Here is a 24,705-nt window from a genome sequence, read left to right on the forward strand (position 1 = left end):
AAAGAAATTAAATTTTAGTTTTCCATACAGTGAAAAACTACATCTTATTTTCAAGATGTCCCCAACTCAATTTTAACTTGCCACTAACTCACTCCTACACATCTTGATGGTGGGGTCCCCCAAAAATCTTCGTAAGGATATGGGACTATTAATGGCAAATAATTTGTAAGCCCTATTCCTCTATGAGGAATTAAAACTTTCGTAATCTGAGTAAGGCAGAAAAATTTGAATTATTGAAAATCATAGACCGCAATTTAATTTTCGCGTTCTTATTCTTGCTATGACATAGTAAAGGAAAAACATTCTTCACATATATTTCGCACTTGACCTTCTAGTAGCTCATGCATAGGTGCTCCTTTCCTCAAGCATATCATCAAAATTCTTGTAATAAAAACATTTTTTGTTTCTCCAAGTAACTTGAACCTAATATCAACATGCACCTACTTAGATCTAACTCATGGCACCCATGCCTTCTATTTCGATGTTAGAAACTCTCCATAACCAACTTAAATTGGCATGCAAGTATTATAACTGGGAAGTAGTTTCCGCGAGAATAATGAAAAGCTTTTAAAAGATTTGCCATTTTCCACTCGTCTGACCATTTTAGTGCCTCAATTCCAGACCAAGAATTTGAAATTCAGACCACAATGGAAAAATCAATTGAGAATACAGAGTTCCGCGCTTATTTATTTAAAGGGTGATAGAATATGTTTGGTACGCGCCTCGAAATATATTCTCAGGACAAGTATGTTTATCCCCATCTTATTTCCCTAGCTCCCTTTTTCAGAATAACAAAAAGTGGCTAAACTAGAGTTTTATGAGAAATATGTATTATAGAATACACTAGAGGTAAAAAGCTAGACAATTTAAACTCATCTTTTCTGCCACAATTATCAATAAAAGAGTGAAAGATTTTAAATGTTCTGCCAGTATCTGTAATTTTATAGCACCGGGCTAAAATTTTCAAATAGTTCATGGTAGCGAACTGTAAGTAACGAGCGACATGGCTCAATAGTAACCGAAACTCTAAAAAAGGAATATTGACAGAATTTTGATACAGAAAGATATACCAAAAGATATGGCTTATTTTGCTGATTTCAAATATATAAGATTTATTAAGTTCAGTGTAACCCATCAAAAGCGAAGAGCCTTAAACACTTTGTTTGATTTAAAAAAAGGGGATAAAAACCCCTTAAAAGTCAAGGAATCTTAATGAAAATCACACAATCAAATTCCAAGTATCCATGAACTCTACTGCAAAAGTTTCAAGCTCACATCTGCAAAATGTGGAATTTAAATTTTTATTTGAATTTTTATTTGATTTTTTGAATAATTTTTTAAGAGAAAGATCACGGATGAGTGTTTATTTTTTTTCCAGGGGTGAACGATCGAACCAATAGTCAGAGAAAATCGGGAAAGGAATCATTCTAGTGGAAATTAAAGCGCAATTGATTCATCATTTATTATACGACCTGTTTTTTCATTACGTTTATTTTTTTTTAGATCTGGCCAAATTAAATTCAGAAATTATCACACCGTGATCTGAAATATCGTTTAATATGACAAAAGTTGAAAAACAAATACTATTAGAAAAAATATTATCAATTAATATTGCTCCAATATCATCTATTCGAGTTGGAATCAGACATGATGGGAGCAGTCCTTGACAAAGCATTAGTTCTAAAAATTCTCTTATCTTCGAATCATTTTGCTTTTCTTGAATTTTCATTAGGTCTAGGTTGAAATCACCAAAAATAAATATTTGCTTATTCATCTGTGATATTTTATTTAATAGAATTTCAAATTGCATCAAAAATTGATCTATACTTCCGGAAGGTGGACGATATAAAGATATCATGATTGTTGATTTTTTATTAACTTCACATTCCAGAAATACACGTTTCAAAAATCATTTCTACATTCCAAATCATTAAGTCTCGTCTTCTTTTCGATTTTAACTCTTTTCTTATGATAAATCCTAATCCACCATGCTGATGGTGTTTTCTATTCTCGTGAACAAAATCATAATCAAAAACTTTACATCATTAATATTTCTATCATTTAAGAAAGTTTCGTTTACCACTAAAGCTTCAATTTTATTTTTATTAATTATGTCATTTATGAACTCAATGCTATTAAGTAAACCTCTGCAGTTAAAGCTAGAAAAACGTACATTACTGCATGTGGGGATAGAATCATCCATAAATGAATATTTGTTTTTCAGGCTATCTTCCAAAATTACTGCTTCATCATCCTTCACATCTTTCAAGCATTCCAGTATATCAAAAGGATTTTCCTCTAACAGTTTAGTTCTGCTTGCAAGATCAGGTAAATTATGTAAACTCAATATCATAAATCAACAAAAAAGCCTCACTCCAGTTAATCAATAATTTAACAAAAGACCACTGAAAAAAGAAAACTAAGCTAATCACATATAACAACCGCATACGTCAGAGAAATCCATTGCGTTTTGGTGGAGGTATGTTCATTCTTTTTCATTCAACAGAGAAACACGCATATTTTGGCAACAATGTGGGCACACCAACACATATTTGCGCATTTATATAATGACTGTTATGAACAAATCCTAACAAATCACTAATAATGAGAAAAAAAAATAAAAAAATAACACAAATTATTCGACTGGTGGGACGTTATACCACTTCTTTTTTTGTTTCACTCCATCTTGGTCTATGTAGCATAATGTGGGTGGTACCGTGGGTGGGATCCATGCAATAAAACATTTATCCTTCATTTCTTTCTTTTTTTGATTCAGCGTAGCGCGAATTTCCCTGCAAGTTTTACTAACATCGTCACTGAAGAAAACTCCATTGTAATTAAATTTTGTCGCTTTATCAAGGTCTTTTTTCCAGGGCTGGTCACGTAATTGTTTATTCGCTTGAAGTACTTGAAGGCTAAAAAATTGCACTTTCAAATCTAAATATCCATCAATTAATACAGAAGGTGGTTTGTAAACATTTATGTAGATACATGATCAAAAATTCCTCTTTTTTCCAATACAAAAACTCTTTTACATTAACCATGACCAACATTCATAGCTTACAACACTTACTCTAGAAGCTTTGAGGTTGTAATTCCAGAGGCACACTTATTCAACCTGTAGACTATTTTGAACAAGACGGCTTTTTTCAAAACTTTGATACGATTTTTTGGGGGGCGGGCAGCCAAAAAGGACATGAAATGGGACTGAATGTCTTCCCACCACTTTTCAACGTCTCCTTCAACATGTCCTGAAAGTTTCAACTTGCCCTTGACCTTTCTTAAGATATTGCAAATGTTCCTTTTGAACAAAATTGAGTTACATAGTGTCTTTTAATTTATGATCTGTGAAATTTTGATCAGTGTAAATAATGGGCTATTTGAATGATTTACTATCCTTGTCTTAGAACTGTGAGGGGTGGGGGACCCCTGGAGGCAAAGTTATCAGAGCTTAGTTCTTCACTATTTAGAACTTGAATATTTTGAAAAAATGAAATTTTCAAAAATTCAGTTGGTTTTGAGAAAAGATGAAATTTCAAAAGGACAAGGACCAGTCTTCAACATTCCCCTCAACAAATTCTCATTGATTTCAACATAATAACTTCAGCTGCTCCTTAGATATTGCTGATACGTCCTACTGAGAACCAGCATACACATAGTATATTTTGAATGTGTTTGATATCCCTCCGAATATCACCTTAAATTTTCACCTTAGTATCCAGGTTAAAACCTCACATGGTAACAACACAGAACTTATACAAATTACAACCCTTGCTTCAGGGGCTGTGGAGTGTGCCATCCCAGGAGGCATATTTATTGGACCTGTTGACTTTTTGTGACAAGATTGCTCTTTCAAAATTTGGATCAAATTTCTTTGGGGGAGGGGTAGCCAAAAAGGGCAGGGGATCTCAATCTTTTTGATAAACTGAATATGCACATTGTGTCTTTTTATTTAGTTTAATGGAGGCTACCCTTCAGCATTCACAAAACCTTCACCTTAATAATATTTGCCATTTCGGAAACACAAAGAATAGCAAAACCCCCCTTTTCGTTGTGTCAAATCCTGCATGTAAATAATTGGCATTGTGCTTAAACAATAATCCTTGCTGCGGGTTGTTGGGAGGGGGCAGGGCATCCCTGGAGACACAGTTTTTGAAACTTTCAATTATTTTGAATAGAATGGCTTTTTCAAAATGGTGATCAGTGTTGGGGAGAAGCGGTATTAATACGGGCAGAGGGGTGATTGCCCTCCTCTCACTCTTCAAAATACCCTCACATAAACTGAAAATTTCAACTTGAAACCTTCGGCTGTTCCTTAGACATTGCTGCCATTTTGAAAACCAGCCTACACATAGCGCGTTTTGATTGCGTTTGAAATCAGCCTAAGCGTTTCCTTAAAGTTTCACTATAATACTCTATCCTTTTTGTGACAAGGATCGAACATGCCCCCTTTTCCCAATAAAAAAGTTTATAAGTTAACAATAGACCACTTAAAACGCTTACAGCTCTTAACCCTGGGAATTTATTGTGGTAATGTCAAGCAGAGATGCATAATTATTTAAATTTCCACTATTTTAAACAAAAGGACTATCTCGGAATTTTGATCGAACGCCCTTAGTTAGTAAGTAAGTAAGACGGCAATAGACCCTTAAGGTCCGAACCGGCGGTGCTGATCTCCGTTTCATGGCCCTTCAGCCAGGATATGCAATGGGTAGTTGGGGGCCAAACATCCTGTGCTCTCGCATACCCTTCCTGCTTACCTTCCCCAGATTTCTCCAGGTACGCATTTAGAGGTGGGACGACTCTGGCTGAGCTTACAGAGTCACGCCACTGACCCCCGTCCCAAACTAAGTAACTGGTCACAACTAGGATTGAGCCCGTGCCCCTTGGACATAGAAATTCCACGCCAGTGTGCCAACCACTCAGCCAGGACGGCATTAAGTACGTTGTTGAACGCTCTTAGTGCAAAAAGAGTATAGGAGGGGGGCTTATTGTCCTCCAATCCCTTTTGACTCTTAAGAATTGTGCAAGAACTTTCAAGTTACGATCAAATGAGCCGCGTCCGAAGTTTATACGACCATCCACTCCCATATGAAGTGGTTTTTGAAAAAAAAAACAACAATAAAAACACATAGAAACCGTGTTGCTTTTTTCTATAAGCAGTGCCGGAGCGTTATTTCTGATTGATATGGGTAAGAAACCTTTCAGTAGTCTCCTGGGTATGAACTGTCTGTTTAGACCACCTATCCTCAATGTCGGTATAGTAAGATAGGGCATTGGTTGGGTTGCCAGTCAGCTCGGATTGGTCCTAAGTTCAGAATTCTCTTGTTAACTTTGTAACTGTGAAATATCGAGTTTTTGGGTTTTCTTCCTCGATTTTTGTAGTTGTCAGCCTTTAGTTGAGCTAGTAAACAACAGAAAATGATCGGAACTGTTAACTGAGCCTGCCATTTGCATCTCTATAGACCCTTGTGTTTGGACCTGATCTTCTCCATCGTCTAACAATCGGGAAATGGTTAATTCGGGCTTCCGGAACCCCGTCATTGGGCTTCCACGTCAAAAGAAAGTGATTATTATGCTCAAGTTTTGTGTTTACTATGTAAGTTGTTACTAATTACCAAACAGAAATATTACTAACGCTTAGTTTTGACTAATTGCTAAAACGTATAGAGGAAAACTTAAGCTATTTTTTATAGGGTTGATCGTATAGTATTGCTGATGCACGCTTTTGACAACCTGCATGCACATAGCATGGTTTGGTTTAGTTCATTATCCCCTTGTCATCCCATAAAACTAACCCCTTAATATCCTCGACCGTAGTAGAAGTAGCAGCAGAAAAATTAGTACTAGTAGTAGAAGCAGTAGTAGTAGTAGTAGCAGTAGAATGAATAATAGTAGTAGTATAGTTCAACATCCCTCCTAATCAGGGCTACTAATTGCCGACGTCAAAAAGAGTGCAAATCAAGGCCAAAAAAGATTGCCCACTGTTAAAAAAATTACAAGTCAAAAAATTTGCGCGCGCGTAACCCCTTCCACTGTTCTGACCTCTCTTGTGCCATTTACAAATAATTATCAGCCAAATATATTACCTTTTAATTTTGCAAATGTATTTAAAATAAAGTTAGGAGGACTCCCTACTTCAGTCAAACTCTAAATAATGGGTTAGATAGTGATTTTCATTCTATTTTTAGCTTAAAAGGAAAGCTCTGCTTAAAATATACTGGTGTTTATTTTGATTGCTTGGATCTTCAACTGAACTAAACTATAGTTGACTTCATCAAATATTTAGATAAAGTGGTAATTACCATTAAAATTTACCATTTCCATTCCATTTACCTCCGTCACAATTACCGTACCTTAGCAACGAAAAAAAAAGATGATGAAAACATTATTACGTATCACAAAATAATTCTTCTTCTACCTCTACAGGATTTTCTCCTTTCCTTTTCTTGTAAATTTGTGTCCTATTTATATACGAAATGAATAGTTTTCCAGGAGATTCCCAAAAAGTGTATAGCTGCTTGTTTTGCGAATGTACTGGTTTCCTTTGACTACATTAAGTTTGAGCAATTTGATGAATATGAATAAATGCGAATGACACAAGATTTCTACGAAAGGGCTATTTTGAATGTGAATAAGAAAAAAGGGTCTTTCTGGAATGTTTATCCCAACAACATAGAAATACAAATTTGAATTTTAAATTGTAGAAAAACCAAATGAATAGCTTGCAAAAATGTTCAATGATACATATGCCATAACATTTATTTTGATGCATTTGCAGTGTCGGTCGAGGAGAAGTCGGAGCTCATCAATAACTACACAGAATTTTGTAAACAATAATACAGTTAATAGACCGAATTTTTTGTTATATCTTCAAAGAATAGTTCCCAGCGCATAAAAAAACATTAAATCACAATCTACTCACGGCTCTTTTTACAGCTACAAAGAATTTAGTCGTAAACAACTACACTTCTTAAAACTGCAAACGTATGCTACCTCAAAGGATTAAAAAAAAAAATAAACTAGGAGGATACGATAATCTTCAAAGCACAAGTCCAACCTTGTAATAAGAAACGTAAGCAAAAATTGACTTTGGAGTGGTCCAAACTTTCAAATTGAGCACAAATTTAAAAAAAAAGAAATCAAACATCGAGAAACCATGGAAAAATTACGAAAATATTACGATTTAAAAAAAAGGACGGGCGTTAATTTACAATACCTCCTACACTTTGTGTATGATTGCTTATGACTATCAATAGTGAAGTTTTCTTTAAGGAAGCAGAAGCAAAACGGATTTATCGTCCTCCAAAACGGCATACAAAATTCCGCCTAGGTTCTATCTCATATAGACAAATTAATGATTAAAACTAGCATTCTAACGAGTTAAAAAATATTTAAATATGTTGATCTCTTGTAGCCATAGTATTTAAATAATAAATTGAAGAATCATAAGTTCCATAAAACTCTATAGAACAATAAAGTTTAAAATACAACTGACATACAATGGACAGTATACAAGTCTTAGAAATAGACAAGTTTAAACAATGACATATTTGTTTACGATCTCTTCTTATGTAAAAAGAAGAAGATTATTTTCTACACTAGAATCATCAGGGATAATAAATTCATTCATAGGAGTAGTAGAAAGGTCATATCGCGTAAATGAATGTTAAATTTGGATTCAAGACACAACTCTGACTATAGAGGTAAATTTCAACTTCAACCCCCATCCCCAATGTGCAAATATATACACTGAACTGGTATATAGTGGTGGGGTGAAATAAATTTGGGCCAAAAGTGATTATCATTTTTGGAAACAACCTAAGAAAAGGCATCGTGTGGTATGTTCACTTTATTCATAGGTCAATAATATAAACTGTTCAATATTTACCCAGTTTTTTTTGTCATATTCAATTGGCTCCCATATTTTTGGCCTTGGATTCATTTCTGAAAGTGGCAATCACCTAACTCAACTGCTTTCCGAGATAGCAAGAAATGTATAAACTACAATTTTAGGCTAGCCCATATTTTCATAATGTACCCTTATGTCATTTTGATAGTATGGGTCCCATCCAAAGCAAATTCTCGGACCCGTGGCTAGTAAGATAAGATTTTAATTTAAGAGAAATTGGCTGTCCCAGGCAGAGATGGGTCATTCACACTTTAAAATGGTGCAAAGGGCTAAATTCTTTGCAAAATTTTATCAGTTTCAGAGTAGACTTTGAAAAGAGTTGTTTTGGTTGTTGCTTCTCCATCGCCTTACTGCAAGTTGAATACTCACAATACTCACTTTTCTATTTCCAAAAAGAATGGCTGCGCCCAACAACTTTTAACTCCCTTCTATAAAATTTGATATTGAATCTACCACGTTTTCAGTTGTTATTTATTCTTTAATCTGCTTCTTCCTAAGTGGTTGAAAATACCAGAAAGACGCCTGAGGGACGGCCCAGGCAGAGGTAACAGAGATCATACCAGCTAACTGTTCTATCTTTTGTACTTAAATAAATTAATTTGAATTTTTTCGCTTAATACTTTTTCTATCATTATTTCACAAAAGAGTGTAAAATAGAGCAAAGAGCAAATAATGGGCAAAAAGATTGCAAATCTGGACCGTGGAGTGAAATAGTGAAATGAAAAAAAAGAGAGCATTTCACACGAAAGGTGTGCAAGTTGGCAACCCTGTTTCTAATAAACGCTTTAAGTTCAACGCAATACTACCAGTATCCCTAAGATATTGTCGATGCGCCCTTTCGACAATCTGCATGTACATATTTTGTTTTGATTTAGATTAGAACTCCTCCTAAAAATCCTTACCTCAATACTCGTAGCATATTTGGGCACAATTAGGATCAAACGGGTACCTCTTTCCCAATAGCAAGTGCTGTATCCAGGTTGCAGCGGTAGCTAGCAATCTAATAAGAGATGATCACACCCCATAGTAAAAATTAAAATAACTCATAACTCCTAAAAATAAAGTCAGATCAAAACAAGAAGTACACTATTAGAATCGCCTTGTCTAAAACCCTGTATAGAAATTTTAATGTCTCTTGGCCTGAACAACAAGGAAATTATATTGGCTTGAAAATCAAGAAAAATGGCTGCAACCACGATATTCTGCATATACATCATCTTTTTTTCTTTCCGTTTTCTCTTTAGCTAGCTGGGCATTGTAAAACCATAAAGGGCTGTATAATGGCTTATTTGAAAAGAAATTGCTACGTCTAGTGAATTTTTTTATTAAAAATAAATAATAATAGGATTTCAATAATCTTCCAACAAACTAATGATGTCACAATAAACCTTATAAAAAGCAATTTTCGAAAATTCCTCAGTCTATTGACGAAAAGATTTTCTTACTAAAATAAGAGTTCCACTAAAACAGTTCAATTCAAACATGCCAACAAAGTGACATTATGAGGTAGTCTTGCCATCTGGATTTTTATTGGACTGTTAATTTTCAGCCTTGGAAAATCTACCGGTTCTGCTCAAATCTTGCCGAGCATAAGCCAAAATGTCGTAAATTAAGGCTGTACCGTATTTCACTAGCTTGTTCTCATTATTGGCCGTCATACAGCAGCTGAAGGATGAGGGCACAACCAACAGTGTACATTAACAAAATGAAGGGGTTTACCTTGGGAAGCAATAAGCTCCTGAAGCACCGTGGTCAAAGGCAACACAGCTAGCGGGTGGAAAAGTTAAACTATAAAGCATTAAAGCTCTTTGACAGTGACGGAGCACATGTTCTGTCATTCTAAGGAAGGTTTCACATATTCAACAGTTGCAAGCAATGGCAATGACCTGTAAAAATAAAAACTGATGTTTTAAGGTCATTAGTGATGAAGCCCTTCAATAGACCTACAGGTAAAGTAGACTCGTTAGAATCATCTACTTTGTGATTCTTAGTATTGGGAAGGCCCACTGCACTAGTGAATGTGCAAGCAGGCCAATACGTTATTGGTGTTCGTCTTGTTCCAGTTCAAGATTATCTTGTGTGATAAACTTACTGTTGGTGCTCGAATAAAAAAAATGACAGGGACATCTCTAAGACATCAACAGCACCTTCGGCCTCTAAGAGCTGAAGATTTGATTTTCCAGCTATTTTTCACGTGAGGACTAGAGTAGATACACTGAATAATATCTACTCATTTTATATTTTAGGCATGAGAGGGTTGAAGCAGAGGGTGAATTTCACCTAAACCTTTAAAAAAATACACTCTGTTTGCCAGTATGTCATCACTGTTCTGTTAAACTAACTTGTTTTCGGCTTTTCAAAGCGGTGTTTTTCTCTTCATCTTGCATACAGCTGTACTGATGTTTACAGAAGTCAGTAGCACGGATAGGTTTTCTATGACTAGAAGGTGTAAACTATATTTCTTGTTAAACTAATCCTCTGTTATGTCTTTTTTTACATACTGAATCATGTCTCAGTTATTTCATTCTTCTTTAAAATTTTTATTTATTGAGTTATAGCCTCTTGAATTGAGAGTCAAACTCCATACTTATTGCTATTCCTAAATGATATCAGGACCCTTCGTAAAGCTCACCAGCTGCCTACGAAAATTTTCAAAAGCACGTTCAAGTTTAAGCCCATTAGTACATAGGAATTCCACACCTGCACCTTAGATGGCTGGTTATTCCACTTGATGAAATCCATGGCAAAACCTATGCCAAACTCAAAGTCATTGTTATATTTTACAAATAAAGTTTCAAAGATCCAGGATATTGAATAATTGTGAAAAAAAAAACTAGTCATAGTCGGATTTCTATTTGTCAGCGCTATGTTATTCAGAAATTGTTTGCCTTTTAATAAGCATGACAATCAAAGAGTTTTGATTTGATTCCCAATCAAAAATATTTTTCCAAGAAATTAGTAAGAAAGTAAGAAAACCTATTAAAAAATACTATGTAAACAATAAATTAGACAAACATTGGCGAGACTCAATAAGAAACCATAAGATAAAGTAAAAAAACAAGAAAACAATTTTGTTCATTCAGATGCTCAAGCACAAAAAGAATTTGAAAGCTTCGACATATTGTCAAGGAACGGCTAATTGTATGAAGTTGAAACTTCCAAGACGTGATAACAAGTTTGTCCAACTGACCAAACCGCATTCTCTTAATAATACTACTGCTACTAGCGCTAGTGTTATTACTATTACTACTACTACTAGTGCTATTAATATTATTACTACTCTGTGAGTATTATTACAATTATGCCTAAGAGTATGAAGGTGAAATTTTCAGGGAATTCGTCAAAAGAAGTCCCAGTAATATCTTATTAACAACAGTTTGGTGTGTGAAGTTGAAACTAGCAGGGAAACTTTTGAGGGATGTTGAACGAACCAAACGACAATATTTGCATCCTAATACTACTGCTTTTACTGATACTACTACTACTACAACTACTGATACTACTAATACTACTATTATTACTACTTCTACTACTAATTTCTACTTTTGCTGCTACTGTTACAACTGGTACTACTACTACTGCTACTAAGGCCAAGGGTTAGCAGTAATTTTTGCAGATGATACGGCTGTGACAGTAAAAGTTAAAACCCCATCTTTGTTGGTTGAGAAAATGGTGACAGCAATGAAATCTTTGAATAAATGGTTTGCTTGTAACTGCCTAGCTCCGAACTTTTCTAAAACTGAGTTCATGATTTTCGGGTGGTCACAGCGAGCGATAAATGAAATTACCATAGATGACTTAAGTGTAAATCAAAGTAGGATAAAAAGAGTACACCCATTTCGTTACTATGGGATTATTCTCCATGAGCTTTTATCTTTCCGTAAGCATTCTGATTATTTGAGATTGAAACTTGCCTATCACTTAGGTTGTTATTCATAGATTGAAACAGGTGTTTCCTTTTTCCATCCTTAAAATTTTATACCATTCTCTAATTGAATCATATTTTAATTATTGCCCCATAGTTTATCTCAACACATTTATGGTCCATCTGCAACCTCTTCAGATAATTCAGAATAAGGCAATTGGAATTTTGTCTACTTTTGTTCATCGCCCTGCGAGACCTAAAAACCTGTCAGAAACCCAAACTTTATATATTTTTCTCTATATACTTAATCTCAAACAATTGATCGACGTGCATACAGCAATGTGGTACTATGATATCTAATCCTCAACAAATTATTTCCATGATTTTCAGTGAAATCTGAAAGTGAAGATTTCCATGAAATCAGTCTTCATTCAGTCTTTGACCTATAAAATAAAAAAAAACAAGTTTTTTTAACTGAAAGTAAGGAGCGACATTAAAACTTAAAACGAACAGAAATTACTTCGTATATGAAAGAGGCTGCCTCCTCATCAACGCCCCGCTCTTTACGCTAAAGTTTGACTCTTTCTCTCAATTCTTCTTTTTAAAACAGTAAAAAACTTTAGTGTAAAGAGCGGGGCGTTGATGAGGAAGCAGCCTCTTTCATATACGAAATAATTTCTGTTCGTTTTAAGTTTTAATGTCGCTCCTTACTTTCAGTTAAAAAAACTTGTTGTTTTTTATTTAATTTCTGGACGTTTTTGAATCAATGCATGGTTTGATTTTGGCTCTCCGCAGAGGAATAATCAAAACGAAATTTGTATATTTTATTTTTTTTTTGGCTAAATGGCTTTCTCATAATTTTGATCGAATGATTTTGAGAAAAAAAAAGCGGGGGAGGAAACCTAGTTGCCCTCCGATTTTTTGGTTAATTAAAAAGGCAACTAGAACTTTTAATGTTTTACGAATCTTTTTATTAGTAAAAGATTTACGTAACTTATAAATTAGCTTACGTAAAGAACTTTTGTATTCTCATGTTTTTATTACATATATGAGGGGGTTCGCCCCCTCGTCAGTAGCTCGCTCTTTACACTAAAGCTTAAATTTGGTCCCAATTCAGTAAGAATGACCCCTGAATCACAAAACCCACAGAATAAATAGTTGAAATTACTAAAAATACTTTAGCGTTAAGAGCGAGGTATTAGAAGGAGGTGAGCCCCTCATATGGGTAATAATTTCTGTTTCTGTTTTAAGTTTTAATGCTGTTCCTTACTTCCAGCTGAAAAAACTTTCATATATATACTTTTTAATTGTTTTTTTTAAATAATGCTAGCAAATCCTGCTCTCCCTTCATGGAAATTTTCTGCTCCCATGATAAATTCTCGATGGAAAGTTCCCCCGGCATATCCCCCTCTTCTCAACCCCTCCCCCTAACCAAAAAAATCCTCCTGAAAAAGCCTGTACACTTCCCAATAACAATTACTATATGTAAGCACCGATCAAAGTTTGTAACTTGTTGCCCCTCCCACGGGGACTGTGGGGAAGTAAGTCGTCCCCAAAGACATAGTTATAAGGTTTTTCAACTACATTGAATAAAATGGCTATCTCAGAATTTTGATCCGTTGACTTTGGGAAAATAATTAGCGTGGGAGGGGGCCTAGGTGCCCTCCAATTTTTTTGGTCACTTAAAAAGGGCACTAGAACTTTTCATTTCCATTAGAATGAGCCCTCTTGCAACATTTTAAGACAACTAGGTCGATACGATCACCCCTGAAAAAAAAACAAAAAAAAGAAAAAAAAACAAAAAAAAAACAAAAAAAAACACGCATCCTTGATCTGCCTTCTGGCAAAAAATGCAAAATTCCACGTTTTTGTAGATAGGAGCTTGGAATTTTACAGTAGAGTTCTCTGATACGCTGAATCTGATGGTGTGATTTTCGTTAAGATTCTATGACTTTTAGGGGGTGTTTCCCCCTATTTTCTAAAATAATGCAAATTTTCTCAGGCTCGTAACTTTTGATGGGTAAGATTAAACTTGATGAAACTTATATATTTTAAAATCAGCATTAAAATGCGATTCTTTTGATGTATTTTAGAGTTTTGGTTACTATTGAGCCAGGTCGCTCCTTACTACAGTTCGTTACCACGAACTGTTTGATGGATCAAAACCAGTTTATATTGGTTGGTCAATTTACAGAGGATTATTGTTTGATATTTATTTCATTGCGCAACTATTGAAATTGTGTACAATGCTGTATAGTGCTGTGAACAATTTGCTTTCGATAATTGGATAATTAAAATCGTGTACGCAACTATTGAAGTTGTGTAAAGTGCTGTATAGCAGTGTGAACAATTTGCTTTGAATAATTGGATATTTTGGATAATAAAAGTTGTGTACGCAACTTGTGAATATACATCTTGTGAATATTGCAACTTGATTTGCTATTGCCCTTACTGACAACTATTGTGGCCCCGCCCACGAATTTTGATGATATTTTATCATTTCACCGGATGATGCCAGGTGAAAGACTTGTCTTGAATCCCGTGTTGAATTTCATTTCACGGGCTAGAAATGCAGGTTGTTCAGCTGATAATATTGTAAAAATTGCTTGCGATTTTTGCAAAGGAGAGATGTTAATTGAAGCAAAGAAGATTTTGTGGGCTTACGCCTCTATTACTAGGGTAACTGAGCGCCCCAAAGTGACTGATAATGTAAGCGATATGGTTCGAGCCTTTGATCTTTGTGACGAGAAAAAGATCAGCCTACCTCAGTATCTGATTTTCGAGCCAGGGGAAACAACAGCTATGTTAACTCGAAAGGCTAATGAACTCTACATGGAATTTAAAAACTTCGCTGAGCACCATAAAGCAAGGTCAGTCGTGCAAACTATTCCTGAAATGAAACCTCCCCAACCCGCAAAACCATCCTATTGAGTTATTGTGAAAAATCCACCAAAAAACTTGAATAATCCTGACACTCGAAAAGATTTCCTGGATAAAGCTTGTGGGGGCGTCAGTTCAAGCATAGTTGTTTTGAGGCCTAGGAGGGATGCATGGCAAGTAGTTCTGTCGGACAAGGGTGCCGCCAATACTTTGGCAGATACATTAAGCAAAGCAGACCAATCCATTAATGCTAAAGTGAGGAGTCCTGTCTTTTTCGGTATAGTAATCCGAGTGCCTGACGGAACATCTAAAAGTGACCTATGCGATCTCGCTAATAACTGTACAGAAGTTGTTCAGTTAGGAAGTACGAGGTCTTTTCGATTAAAGTTTGAGTCACGTGACCACCTAAAGTATGCCACTGAGAATCCCCTTGTTATTGGTTACGAGTGTCTACCCATAACTGAGTACAAGCTTTTGCACACCCATTGCTACAAATGCCAGTGCTACGGCCATACTGCAAATAATTGTAAAGCATCCCCGAGATGCTCTAAATGTGCTGGTGACCACCAGAACTCCAAAGAAAACCCGTGTCAACTTGTCATGAAATGTGCTCTCTGTGGCTCCTCCGACCCTGTTATTCGTATAAATGTTCAGAAGCACAGAAACTACTGCTTAAGAAATGAACAGTCAAACAAACACAAGTACAAGTACTGTACAAGATTTTACGTTTCTCACTAATTTATCATTGTGCAATAATGTTGTTTTTAATTATTACGATGACCAAAATAATCTGTCCACCAACACCTTAGCTAGCACCGATAGCCCTTTAAACCAAATTAACTGTAAATATCTCGACACTTTTGATTTTGTGAAAAATGTAAAACCTAAGCTAATGGAAGAGACCAAACTTAATGTTTGCTTTAATATCAGAAGCATACGGGATAAGTTGGCTAATTTGAAAGATTTAATTTTAACAAATGGTTACTGCCCTTTCGACGTAATTGGAATAATGGAGACTTGGCTTTCAGAAATTGATGATACTAATGAATTTTCCCTCACAGGCTTTCAAGCTATTCATATTGAAAGAAAATTAAACAAGTCCTCTGGCGGCATTTCTCTTTACATCCGATCAAGTCTAAAATTCACCAGACTATTAGACTGTGAATTCTTGTTCTCGCAACCTATAAATAATAGATGCATTTATTCAATAATAGTCGACATAAGTGTAGACGAGAATTCTTTTATCTTTTCGTTATTTTATAAACCACCCTCATTTCCGACACCTTTCTTTTGTAATCTGTTTGATGATTTTTCTAGTTTTACTAATTTACCACAAAAGAAGGCAATAGTTTTTGGGGACTTCAATTGTAATTTATTAAATGTTAGTCATAACAATGATTGTAATACCTTCTTTGAAATATTTACCTCAAGTGGTCTTCTTCCCACAATCCTTTTTCCTACTAGAGTTGATCCCATGAGGTCTACCGCTACTTTAATTGATAACATTTTTGTGCACCCAGTAGGCTACTTTTTGCTGACGATAGCAACTTTTTCATCACCGGTCCTAATTTACCATCCGTCGTCACCTCTACTCAAACCCTTCTGAATAGAGTACAGGAGTGGTGTCTCGTTAACTGCATGACCATTAACAGCAATAAAAGTCAGGTGGTATTATATCGAGCCCCTTACAAAAGTAAAAGTCGTAAGATAGTAGTAGTAGTAGTAGTAGTAGTAGTAGTAGTAGTAGTAGTAGTAGTAGTAGTAGTGGGGGTGGTAGTAGTAGTAAATGTAGCAGCGGTAGTAATATTAGTAGTAGCGTGCACATATTGCCTTTTGGTAAATTGACCTTCCCCTTCAAGCATTCTCTGAAAGTTCCAACTTCGAGATACGCTCTTTTGACAATCTGCATGCCTAAAGTATCTTTTGATTTAAGTCAAATGTCCCATCAATATTTTCTCAAATTTTTACTTTCAGAAACTTACCCATAATAGTACTAATATCGTAGTAATGGTGGTGGTAGTAGAATAAGAAGTAGCAGTAATAATGTTGCATTAGGAGTAACAGTAACAGAAAAGGCAGCATTATTAATAACACAGTAGTATATAAATGTTGCATTTTGGTCAGTGGAACATCTTTCTTATGATACCCAGGAAGTTTTACTTTGATACAGTAAGCCGTTCCAAAACTATTGCTGATGTGCTTTTTCGACCTTCTTCTGACGCTCTTTTCATCTTAGTACTCTTACTCCTACAAGTAGTTGCAATGGAAATAGTAGCTAGAACAGTTTAGTTGCAGTAGCAGTAGTAGCTGCAGTAGCAATAAAAGTAGCAGTGGTAGTAGTGATAGCAGTAGCATGAACATATTATTTTTTAGTCAATTGATTTTCCCTTTCAAGCATTCTCTGATAGCTCTAATTTCATACCCAAATTAATTCTTAAGTTACGCCCTTTGACAATCGGGATGCACACAATGTGTTTTTATTTATTTCGAACTCAACCCTCAATCTTCTGTAAAATTTTCATCTTCTTCAGCCTTAATGGTACTAATGTCATGAAAGTGTTAGTAGTAAGTGCAATAGAAGCAATAATAGTTTTGTTTTTGTAGTGGTAGCAAGAATAGTAGCAGCAATATTAATAGCAGAAGTAGCAGTTACATGTTGCTTTTTGGTCAGCTAAATCATCCCAATCATGATGCCCTAGGAATTTCATCTTGATACGATAAGGTGTTCCAAAAATATTACTGAAAGGCCTGAATCAGCGATGTGTATGCACAGAGTATGTTTTCATTTAGTTCAGCTTTTCCCTCAATGTTTCCTAAGATGTTAATTTCAAGATCCTTAGCTTTGGTAATAATCCCTACAGAAGCAATAATTTTTGTGTTAGTAGTGATAGCAGTTGTAGTGGTGGTTGTTGTAGTACTATTACAAATAGAAGCGTGCATACATTTCCTTTTGGTCAATTCATCATCTCTCTTATCATACCCTGAAAGTTCCAACTTAATATGCTCAGTCATTCCTGAGTTAAAACCTATTAACAACCTATATGCAGATAACGTGTTTCGATTGATTTAAAGACTCCACTCAACAATCTCGTTGAAAGGCTCACCTGAATTCATTTCATCTTTAAGAAAAGTAAAGGTCAAACATGCATACCTTTGTCAGTAACAGAACTGTATGGTAACTATGAACTAATTGCCTAAATTACAGCCCTTGCCCTGAGACTGAGGAGGGTTGATATCCCCAAAGGCATGTTTACTAGATCTTTCAACAATGCTGAAGAAAAATAATTTCTCAAAATTTTTATTGAATGTTTGTTTTGGAAATGATGGGCTTGGGGCCTGGTTGCCCTACAATCACTTTTGACTCTTTAAAGGGAGCTAGAACTTTCAAGTCTCAATTAAATGAGCATTCTCTTAAGTTTATACAACCGAATCCACCATAATAACTTTTTATGCCCCGGGGCATAACTAATAACCCTTTTCCCCAAGGCTAACTGGGGCACAATAATTTCCAATTTCCAATCAAATAAGCCCCATACAAAGTTTATGTGACCACCCATTCCGTAAAAAAAACCTTATATGCCCCCAGGGCACAGCTCAAAACCATTGCCCCTGAGATTTGAGGGGTTGTGTCAACCCTGGATACTTTATTATATATTCTTTGACTATTTTGAACAAAATAGCTATCTTACAATTTATTGGGCGTGGGGGCCTAGTTGCACTCCAATTACTTTTATCTTTTTAAAGGGAACTGGAACTTTTACTTTCCAATTAAACGAAATTCCTCTACAACTTATACAACCACCCCTTCCATAAAAATCTTATGTGCCCACAGGCTATGGGGGTTGTTTCAACCCCGAAAGGGTTTTTTATATGATCCTCAGGATATTTTGAACAAAAAAACCATCTCAAATTTCTATCGAACTGCATTTGGAGAAAAGAGGCCGTGGGAGGCTGTTGCCCTCTTATCACTTTTGACTCTTAAAAAGGGACTACAATCTCTGAATTTCAATTGAATGAGCCCGTCGGAGGTTTACAGTACCATCCCTTCCATAAGAACCTTATTCGCTGATAAGGGGCAACTATTATAACTTGAAGCCCTTGCCCTGAAGACTGTGGTGGGGGGGGGGGGTTGTCAACCCAAAAGAAATAATTATTGGACCTGTCAATTATGCTGAAAACAATGGCTATCTGAAAACTTTGATTGGATGTGTTTGGGGAAATGAAGGGTATAGACCGGGGACTATTTGCCCTTCGATCATTTTCAACTCTTAATAAGAGCTAAAAGCTCATATGGCACTTGTGACGAGGCAAGAAGAGCTAAGAGCCAAGAGCTGACATGGTATGACCTCTAACAAAATTCTAAGAACCAATAGATTGATTTAAAATAAAAATCAGAGGCTTAATGCTGGTCGGGATAAGAGCTCTGTGTCAGGATATCCTTCTAAATATCATAATTCATTAAGATCCGATCACCCACTCGTAAGTTATAAATACCTATTTTTTTCTAATTTATCCTCTCCCTTTAGCCCCCCAGATGGTCGAATCTGGGAAAACGACTTTATCAAGTCAATTTGTGCAGCTTCCAGACACGCCTACCAATTTTCATCTTCTTAGCACGTCCAGAAGCACCAAACTCGCCAAAGCACTGAACCCCTCCCCCCAACTACCCCAAAGAGAGTGAATCCAGTACGGTTACGGCAATCACGTATCTACGACATTTGCTTATTTTATCCACCAAGCTTCATCCCGATTCCTCCACTCTAAGCGTTTTCCAAAAGTTCCGATTTCTCCCTCCAACTCCCCCCAATGTCAACAGATCTGGTCGGGATTTAAAATAAGAGCTCTGAGACATGAATTCCTTCTAAATATCTAATTTCATTAAGATCCGGTCACCCTTTCTGAAGTTAAAAAACCTCAATTTTTTCAAATTCTTACAAGTTAACATCCCCCCCCCGCTCCTCCAAAGAGAACGGATCCGTTCCAATTATGTCAATTACGTATCTAGAATTTGTGCTTATTCTTCCCATCAAGTTTCATCCCGATTTCTCCACTATAAGCGTTTTCCAAGATTTCTGTTTCCCTCCTCAAACCCTCTGTCCCAGGATCCAATTCGAGTCGAAAATGGAGCATCTGAGACATAAGATCATTCTTAATATCAAGTTTCATTAAGATCCGATCATCTATTCGTAAGATAGAAATACCCCAATTTTCACGTTTTCTAAGAATTCCGGTTTCCCCCTCCAACTCCCCCCCCCCCCATTGTCACAGGATCTGGTCAGAATTTAAAATAAGAGCTTTAAAGTACAAAATCCTTCCAAATATCAAATTTCATTAAGATCTGGTCACCTGTTTGTAAGCTACAACTACCTCATTTTTCAAAATTACCCCCCCCCCCCCAACTCCACCAAAGAGAGTGGATCCAGTCCAATTATGTCAGTCACGTATCTTAGACTGGTTTTTATTCTTCCCATCCATTTTCATCGTGATATCTCCGCTTTAAGTATTTTCTAAGATTTCCACCCCCAAACTGCCCCCCCCCCAATGACGCTAGATCCGGTTGAGATTAAAAATAAGAGATCAGAGTTAAGAGGCCCTTCTAAAGATGAAGTCTCATGAAGGTCCGATCACTCCTTCGTAAGTTAAAAATACGTTAGTTTTTCTCATTTTTCAGAATTAACCCCCCCCCCCCTCAATAGATCGGATCCGTTCAAATTATGTCAATCCCATATCTAAGACTAGACCCATATCTAAGACTGCTTATTTTTCCCACCAAGTTTCATCCTGATCTCTCCACTCTATTTTAGGTCCCCCCCAAACTCCCCCCAGTATCACCGGATCCGGTCGGGATTTGAAATAATAGCTTTGAGACACGATGTCCTTCTAAATATCAGATTTCATTGAGATCCGATCACCCGTTCGTAAGTTAAAAATACCTTATTTTTTTCAATTTTTCAGAATTAGCCCCCCCCCCAACTACCCCAAAGAGAGCGGAACCATTCCAGTTATGTCAATCATGTATCTAAGACTTGTGCTTATTTTTCCCAACCAGTTTTATCCCGATCCCTCCACTCTAAGTGTAAACATCAAATTTCATTAAGATCTGATCAACCGTTCGTAAGTTAAAAATACTTCATTTTTTCTGTTTTTTCCGAATTAACCGGCCCCCCACTCCTCCCCAGATGGTCAAATCGGGAAAGTGACTTTTTCTAATTTAATCCGATCTGGTTCCTGATATGCCTGCCAAATTTCATAGTCCTAGCTTACCTGGAAGTGCCTAAAGTAGCAAAACCGGGACCGACAGGCCGACAGACCAACAGACAGACCGACAGACCGACAGAATTTTCGATTGCTATATTTCACTCGGTTAATACCAAATGCTATAAAAACAGCACTAGGACTTTCAATTTCCAATCAGATGAGCCCTTTTTCAAGTTTCTATGACATTTCCTTTGATAGGAAGTGCCTTGGTTAGAAAAAAAAACATATTTTGCCCCAATTGCTCTTTACTTAGGAAGCACTATTACGCTGCCTATAAGGGATAATAGTCCCCAACGCCCCCTCTCTACCCCAAAAAAACATATAGACTAACGTCCATGCGTCAGAACAATTAATACAAATGGCACTTTGAAATCTTAGCTGACATATTTATGTTTTAGATTGCAAATTAAACCGTCATTCCTGGATTTAATTTTTTCTTTCTCTTTCTCCAAGTCCCTGAGGACCGTTAGAATCCTTGTCTGACATTTTATAGCCTATAAAATGTTTAAAATTGGGTTCATAATGGGGTGATAAGAAACAGAACCAATTTGAAGATTATAGATTATTACATAATTAAATAATTAATTATCATTTTATCATGGGCAGCGTAATAGCGTTGCCTAAGTGAAGAGTGAAGTAGGCTCTGAGCATTATTTAATTATTTTTTCTCACGAAGGTCCTTTGTATGGAATTAATAATCATAGAAACCTTCAAGGGAGCCCATTTGATTGGAAATTGAAACTTATAATGCTCTTTTTAAGAATAAACAAATTAAGGGTAATAGGTCCCCTTCCCACCATAGGTATGTCAAAAAAGCTTCTAATTAAAAATTTTTAGATATCCATTTCGTTTAGCATTGCTGGAAGATCCAATAACTATTTCTCTGATTATAACCATAACCCTTCCCCCAAATCCCTTGGGCATTGTTGTAGGTTATGAAATTAGCCCCTTGCTTATAAAATAAACTACTCTATTTTACATAACTATATCTACATGTGTTTTTACAGTGTTAAAAATAACACTTGCTACTACAGTGCTATAGAACAAGGCAGTTTTTCGTAAAAAATTGATTTTTGTAATTGTGTATGTCTTATATTATTATCTTGTCGAAATTTAAGTGTGAATAAATATTGCATTCACTTATTACCTCATTTAGGGTTATAACCTATATGATTATAACGTCATTCATCGAGCTTGTACAAGAAAATGCAGTTTTTTTTTGTCAAAATTGTTTCAATTTTAAAATTATCTATTTTTAATAGCAAAAGGCACTAGACGTAGCAATTTCTTTTCAAATAAACTATTATACAGCTCTTAATGGTTTTCCAATGCCCAGCTAGCTCAAGAGAAAAAAAAAACAGAAAGAAAAAAATCTGATGTATATGCAGAATATCGTGGTTGCACTCATTTTTCTTGATTTTCAAGCCAATATAATTTCCTTGTTGTTCAAGCCAAGAGACGGCAAAACTTCTATACAGGGCTTTGGACAAGGTGGTACTAATAGTGTACTTCTTGTTTTGATCTGACTCTATTCTTAGGAATTATGAGTTATTTTAGTTTGTGCTATGAGGTGTGATCATTTCTTACTAGGTTGCTAGTTACCGCTGTAATCTGAATACAGCACTTGCTATTGGGAAAGATGTACACGTCTGATCCTTATTGTGCCCAAACATACTACAAGTATCGAGGTAAGGATTTTTAGGAGGAGTTCTAATCTAAATCAAAACACACTATGTACATGCAGATTGTCGAAAGGGCGTATCAACAATATCTTAAGAATACTGGTAGTATTGAGTTGAACTTAAAGCGTGTACTAGAAGCAGGGTTGCCAACTTGTGTTGGTTGCCAACCTTGGGGTTGGCAACGGAAGGTTGCCAACCTTCCGTGTGAAATGCACTCTTTTTTTCATTGCACTCTTTCACCCAACGGGTCGGATATGCACTTCTTTTTGCCCATTATTTGCTCTTTGCACTCTTTTATGAAATAATGATAGAAAAAGTATTAAGTAAAAAAAATTCAAATTAATTTATTTAAATACCAAAAATAGAACAGTTAGCCGGTATGATCTCTATTATCTCTGCCTGGGCTGTCCTTTAGGCGTCTTTCTGGTGTTTTCAACCGCTTAGGAAGAAGTAGATTAAAGAATAAATAACAAGTGAAAACGTGGTAGGTTCAATATCAAATTTTATATAAGAGTGTTAAAAGTTGCTGGTCAAAACCATTCTTCTTGGAAATAGAAAAGTGAGTAATCAACAAGCAGTAAGGCGATAGAGAAGCAACAACCAAAACAAACCTTTTCAAAGTCTACTCTGAAACTGATAAAATTTTGCAAAGAATTTAGGCCTATACACCATTTTAAATTGCGCATGACCCATCTCTGTCTGGGATAGCCAATGTATCATCAATTAAAATATTATCTTACTAGCCACGGGTCCAAGAATTTGCTTTGAATAGGAACCATACTATCAAAATGACATAAAGGTACATTAGGAAAATATGGGGTAGCCTAAAGTTGTAGTTTATATATTTCTTGCTATCTCAGAAAACAGTTGAGTTAGGTGAATACCACTTTCAGAAATGAATCCAGGGCCAAAAATATTGGAGCCAATTGAATATGACAAACAAAACTGGGTAAATATTGGGCAGTTTATATTATTGACCTATGAATAAAGTGATCATACCACTCGATGCCTTTTCTTAGGCTCTTTCCAAAATAATATTCACTTTTGGCGCAAATTCATTTCACCACATCGCTATATGCCAATTCAGGGAGTATATTTGCACATTGGGATAGGGGATTAAAGTTAAACTTTATCTCTATAATTAGAGTTGTATCTTGATTCCAAGTTTAACATTCATTTGCGCGAGAATGGCCTTCCTAATGCTCAGGTGAATGAATTTATTTTCCCTGATGATTCTACTGTAGAAATTTTTTTTTACATAGTAAGAGAGCAAAAACAAATATGTCATTGTTTAAACTTGCCTATTTCTTAGACTTACATATTACCCATTGTGTGTCAGTTGTATTTTAACGTTTATTGTTCTATAATGTTTTATGGAACTTATGATTCTTCAATTGATTATTTAAATACTATGGTTACAAAATATCAAAATAATCCATTTCATACATATTTTCTATCTCGTTTGAATGCTAGTTTTAACTATTAATTTATCTATATGAGTTAGAGCCTAGGCGGAATTTTGTAAGCTGTTTTGAAAGATGATAAATCCATTTTGCTTCCGCTTCCTTAAAGAAAATTAAATACAAAAAAACAAGTTTTTTCAACTGAAAGTAAGGAATGACATCAAAACTTAAAACGCACAGAAATTACTTCGTATATGAAAGAGGCTGCTTCCTCATCAACGCCCCGCTCTTTACGCTAAAGTTTTTTACTGTTTTAGAAAGAAGAATTGAGAGAAAGAGTCAAACTTTAGCGTAAAGAGTGGGGCGTTGATGAGGAAGCAGCCTCTTTCATATACGAAGTAATTTCTGTGCGTTTTAAGTTTGATGTCACTCCTTACTTTCAGTTGAAAAAACTTGTTTTTTTGTATTTAATTTCTGAACGTTTTTGAATCAATGCATGTTTTGATTTTGGCTCTCCGCAGAGGAATAATCAAAACGAAATTTGAATATTTTTTTTGGGGGGGGGGGCTAAATGGCTTTCTCATAATTTTGATCGAATGATTTTGAGAAAAAAAGAGCGGGGGCGAAGCCTAGTTGCCCTCCGATTTTTTGGTTAATTAAAAAGGCAACTAGAATTTTTAATTTTTTGCGAATCTTTTTATTGGT

General features: G+C 35.7%; 1 long non-coding RNA gene across 1 annotated transcript in view; it reads left to right on the plus strand.

Annotated features, from left to right (window-relative positions):
- Window positions 1-376: 376 nt before the first annotated feature.
- The window catches only part of LOC136036003 (uncharacterized), a 38,709-nt gene continuing 14,380 nt past the window's right edge, over window positions 377-24,705 (plus strand). Inside the window, exon 1 of the long non-coding RNA XR_010619598.1 lies at window positions 377-2,328. This is a non-coding gene — a long non-coding RNA (uncharacterized LOC136036003). The remainder of the gene's footprint in view (window positions 2,329-24,705) is intronic.

Source organism: Artemia franciscana, chromosome 15, assembly GCF_032884065.1.
Source record: "Artemia franciscana chromosome 15, ASM3288406v1, whole genome shotgun sequence".
NCBI lineage: Eukaryota > Metazoa > Arthropoda > Branchiopoda > Anostraca > Artemiidae > Artemia > Artemia franciscana.